The following is a 6,000-nucleotide window of genomic DNA, read 5'->3' on the forward strand; positions in this document are numbered from 1 at the left end:
GAGGCAACCAATAAAAGGAAAGTAAACCTGAGACAGAGCTGACCGGTGGGACAGATATACTCCTGCTTGTGATTAAAATGCTAAACGATTAAAATTCAGCATTCACTCAAATTGTTATCAGCAAGGTTTGGCTAAAAATCATAAGAAACTGACACACAGCGGCGGGTCTAAGAGAGTAGTTTAATGTAGAAATACGAGGCTGTGTCTCCTTGCTATTAGTAGTGTTCACGGCGCTCACTAATAGGATCCTAATGTTTACATGGACTGAATAAGAACCTACCAGATTTTTTCTCCTCCAGAATGAAGCTCGGTAAATGCTGGTCTTTAGTCTGTCCATTCAGAGGTGTGGTGTAAACATAAAAAACGCTCTGCCCATTCTCGGTTTTGCTAAAGCGCTGGGCTCTGAACCGCGGTAAACACCACGTGTGGGCCAACGTGCGGGTTACCCTAACGTTCAGAACTTGGCGTGACGCGATTCGGGCAAAATGAACCAGGCTTTCGTCCGTCTTGGATTGACTTCAACGCATGTTAACTGCGTGAAACTTGGTCCAATGAAGATTGTTGAGAGAGGTTAAACACAGACGAACCGATGTGCAGGCAGATGTTCGATAACGCTTCTGTTCAGAGCTGGGTAAAAATCGGAGCTGACCGAGTCTGTGTAAAAGGCCTTTAAGACTCATTTCATTCTTTTTATTTCTTAATCTGTTGTCTGACTTGTTATAACCAAGTAAGGTTATCCTTACAAACTCCAGCTCACGGGAGGCAGGAGTTCCACTGAAAGACCGTATAAATTGCCATAGCTGCACAGGTTCTTCGACAAAGCCAAGCGCTAGCTAGTGCTAGCTAGCTAAGTCTAAATCTATTTGCCTCACACACACACAGAAAAAACTCTTTTCTAATACGTCTTGAAGCATGGCTTTTAGGTTTTACCAGAAACATCTTATTTTTTAAGGCAAACAAGAGCTAACACAATCAGTTGGCTAACATTAGTCAAACCTATCTAGCTAGCTAGTAAGTTCAAATACTGGCCACACACACGGCAAGAAAGTCTCCCCTCAAAACCGTTTTGAAACATAGATTTCAAGTTTTACCAGAAATTGTACCTGTCATTTCTGTTATTTGAATAAACAGCTTATTAGGGATGAAATTATTTGAAGCAAACAAGCCGCAGCTCACCCTTGCACCGTCTCCGCTTAACGTCTACCTGCTGGCATTAGCTGCCGACTTTCTTGCGTCTCTCCCGCTCAAATTAGGTGACGTCATGAGATGACTAATGACTGTAGTCACTGTTCATAATTAATCTGTAGCTTTATGAAGGGAAAAGGTGCATTTTAAAGAACAAATGGCTTAATTTTAATACCTGAATGACATTTCACAGGCATATTTTAAAAGTAATGTTAATAAATAATTTAGGCTTTTCAGTTTTTATTAACTTTTTAGTCAGTGTAAATTCACAATATATTTAATATTTTTTGTTTAAATAAATGCTTCAGTTATTTCATTTAGAAAACATTAAGTTAAATATTATGTACCAGTGCTTTATCACTGTGATTATCAGTTGTATATCAATGTTTTTATTTTTGGGAATGTTACTTTTAATATTTCCATAACATGAGTGCTTGTCTAACAGGAAACATTGTGAGAAATATTAATGCAACATATTTTAATCAGTCACCAAGAAAGCTTGTCATAAGTGTTTTTTTTTAACATTAAAATGTTAAATATATACATATACATAAATGGGTCATGCCTGGACATGCGTGGCAGTGGAAAACCAGGAAACACTTGCAAGGATGGGACGATGCAAGACTTTAATAAGCACAGTTAGGGCAACACAAAATGGGGTTTAAAACAAGATGGGATAAACCAAGACAGCAACAACTAAGACAACAAACAATACAAACTTGACCAATCAGACGGGACTGGGAAGATTATAGAGCTTGAGAATACTAGCAATTAACAAAACCAAAACAGGGCAGGATAAAAAAAAATTAAAAAAAACACACCAACCACACACACACAACCCCAAACTACTGAGCCTAGCTCAAGAGGGGACAGGAGCATAAGGAGAATAGAAAACCACCAGCAGCACCTAAGTGATAAACAGGGCCAGGATATTAATAATAACAAAAAGCCACAAGCCAGGCTTGGGCCTACACAAACAAAACATCAGTTCATGAAGGCTTTTGTAGCCACCGTCCCAGGTGTTGTGCATGAGGTTAACGAGAGGGGACGCGCCTACAGTGCGCATGCTCAGCCACTCTCCAGAAGCTTGGCTGCTGACAGGGCTCTTGGGCGGAGCCCTGGGATTGCCCCAGGGAAGAGCACGAGAATGAGGTCCTGACAAAATGAACATGAATCACATGCTTTCAATGACTTCTAGGTGTGTTTATCATTTTCCTTATTCATGTCTCCTTTGTGATTAGATGTTTATAATATATTAGCCATTAAATAGACATTTTATATATAGAGATATTTTTAAATAGACCACATAAATCAGGTAAATTGGTTCTATTACACCCCAGTAAATATTTACTGTAAAATTGTGATTTATTTTTTATGTATGTCATATATATCAAAATTAGAAAACAACCTACAATTTCCTAAATGCAAGGGTCACTGTGTCTTATTTGGAGTTATACAAATAGGAGCAAAAGAGTAGTATTTTAAGCATATTTCAAGAGTTACATATATTCCAAAGCACATTATAAAAAACTTTATTAGAGAACAGTTTCAGATACCATCTAGTTATTGGTATTAATCTGGCACCTGGTGCTAATTTGCTTAATGATCTGACAAATCCTATTTAACTGGCAGGCAAACCTTGCAGTTTTCACTAATTTTGCAAGATGGTGAGCCGTTCCAATGTGACTGAAACCCTCCGGCAGCAGGTTGTCCAGATAAAGGCCAAAGAGATGACCCTATCAGCCATGGTAAGAGAAGTTGGTCATTCCAAGTCCAAGTGATTTGAACTCATTTCAGTCCCCCAAAAAGGCTGGTCGTCTACGAAAGGCAAATGCAATAGAGGACAGAATAATTTGAAGAATGGGCAATCGGTTCAAGACTGCAGCTGGAATTATATGTTAAATATATGTTGTTGTTTTTTAACCATAAACTGCAGATTCAGCAGCTGTCATGCCTTTGAATTCAATGTTGATTCAACATCCAAATGTTCACTGGGTTGGTTAAGTATATATTTATTACACACAGCACATTAATTCTAACTAACATAATTATGTTAATTACACTATTCTTGCTCTCTCCTTATTATCTGTCACATGTGATCATGAAGTAATTGCAAGGCATAGGTGATTATCATAATCTTTAGTTTATGTTAGGCATTCATATGGCTAACATAAACATACCACTGATTCCACAACTATAGCTTTCAAGTGTTTTATTTGTTTACTTAAGCTACTTTTGTTACTTTAGATAGTTTGTTTAAACAAATGTACCCCATTAAACACTTTTAAATCAGCTCATCAGCTAATTAGTGTCTCATTGAGCCTCAACTAATATACAGTAAAAGTGTGCCATAGTTATGACCATGCTTTTTAAAAATGTGACATCCCTTTGGTCCAGAATTACCAAACAATTGTTGCTCTTGTCTTTCTTCTGTGTAAAGCCCTCATTTGGCATCATCTGGTGGTGGATATTTGTTTTCACTTTTGTCAGTCCTAATCCTGGTCCTTCCTGCACATTTTGTTGTTTTTACTATCCTAAACACACCCAGTCATCAGCTAATTAAAATAAAATTAAAAGGGAAGTTTATTTTGCATCTATGTACAGACTGAATTCCGAGATACAACAGTTTTTTTTTATTTGTTTTTAATTGCTTGTTTAAAATGTCAAAACATTCTGTCATCCTTAATCTGGCAACTGCATTGGCAATTACAGGATGATGTTGGTGTTTCTGATCAGAATGGCATAAGGAATGGAATTCTATTAAATTGTTAAATTAAACGGATTTTGTGAAACCAGAAAAAAACAAGGTATGCTACCAAACAAACATACCGCCAAAAATCCCCTTGAATGCTCTAGTTCATGAAAACATAGGAAGTACTCTTCTTGGTTTCAGAGGAGTCCCTGGTAATCCGCCAACATGCAATTACTGCACTCACAATGATCTTTTTCATTATACTTCAAATAATGAAGTAACAATTGGGGTTATTAATATGCTTAATGTTTTTTAGCTACTAGGTAGTGCCAAATGATGTTAAATGGTAATGAGATTTAAATCCTGGTGCACAAAACCAAAACGCCTCATGCTTTACTTGTAAAGCTTAAGTGCCTTTAGTGAAAGTAGTGGCATTGCCTTTAGTAAAAAAAAAAAAATTAAAATAAAAAAAAACTCTTTTGTAATAGTGTATATAAACTGAATACTTTCAAATAGTATTTAAGGGTTGAGTGCTTTATTGATGTTACTGTGACTCTATGACTATGAGTTATTCTGTAGTAGCGTAAGAATAGCTGAACTAAACACATTACCAGAGCTTTTGGTTTTAATATTCACCAGATATTCACCTGTCATTAATAACAGGCTTTTAATTACTTACATTTACAGTTGTCAGAGTTTCACAAAAGGATGTGCCCTAGGACACTTCCCATTCTGGCCACCAGAGGTCGGCAATCACCAGAATTTTATGCTGGTTTTTAAACTCCTGGTGGAACTTTTTGAGTTTTTGTGTCTTTATGTTTCTGATTAAACTTCTGGGTGTTTTGAACAGCTTTTGGTTGATGCATTTGATTTCCTATTAGACATTATTGAGTTTTGTCATTTGTTCCTGCTTTCTGTTTTTGTGAATAAAACCTGCCTAATGGATCCTCTTCCTGTGTCTGAGCCCCCCTTATTACAATGATCAGTACAAAGATTTTCTCAAGACATTGGAGTCGTGGGCACATCTGATGTTGGTGTCATAATGTGAGACAGTGTGAGCAAAGCCCTGCAGATTTTCCTGTGTTTTTTTTACCATCCTACCTCGGCTTTTCTAATGAATCAGTTAAATAATAAGCCCTTATTGCACTGAATTTGGGGTGTTCTAGCAAGGGAACCTCTTAAACGTCTAGGGCATGGGCTTCCAGGGCTAAAATTGGGAGTCTGAGGCTTAGGAAATGCTGCCATCTAGTGTTCATTCTGAAATGTTAAAATACTGTTGGGACCATAGAAGGCAATATATCATTACTTTTTGAAAAATAATATGAATAAATAAAGGCTTAGTGGCAGCGACCTGGCTGAGCTCAGAGACCTTTGTGTTTGTCCCTGATCTTCTAAAAAAAAAAAAAAAACAGCAGAGAAACCAATGAATGAATGAATGAATGAAAGAATACATAAGTAGGCTACATAAGATTATATGAGCCTAATGAAATGCAGCTTTTTTTGGTTTTAGAAATGCTCACTTCTGGTACAGATTGAATACAGATATGTTGAACACTAAACAGAATAATAATCGTACATTAACATTTTTAACACTGTTTTAATGCAGTGTTACAAGCTAAAATTTATACCCCTTATATAAATTCTAAATAGAGATTTCAGTTCAGTTGTTTCAATTATCAATCTTACCCGCAAAGGGCCAGTGTGGCTACACGTTTTTCTTCCAATCAAGAAGGAGCACACCTGAATGTATTAGTTTAGTTTATAAGTTATTTAAGTGTGCCAGCCCTTTGTGGAAAAGACTGGTGTCCACTGCTAAAGGAGGGCAATTGCTTAGGTCTTTGAGGCTTAGGACATGCTGCCATCTAGTGTTCATTATGAAATGTTAAAATGCAGATTTGAGGGGTGACCATAGAGGGCAGTATATCATTACTTTTCAAAAGTAGAAATACATGCACCAAATGCCCTCTGCTGGATAAGTGTTGCAAGCTCATGCTCAGCATAAAACAGATATTAATAATCATAATGTTTATAATAATTTGTAATTTCCCAATTGTTCAACTTGCTCAAAAACTAGCATAAACTATGGTTATGAATGAGAGATTGCATTGTAAAAAGAAAATCAA

This window comes from Salminus brasiliensis, chromosome 9 (genome assembly GCF_030463535.1).
Source record: "Salminus brasiliensis chromosome 9, fSalBra1.hap2, whole genome shotgun sequence".
Taxonomy (NCBI): Eukaryota; Metazoa; Chordata; class Actinopteri; order Characiformes; family Bryconidae; genus Salminus; species Salminus brasiliensis.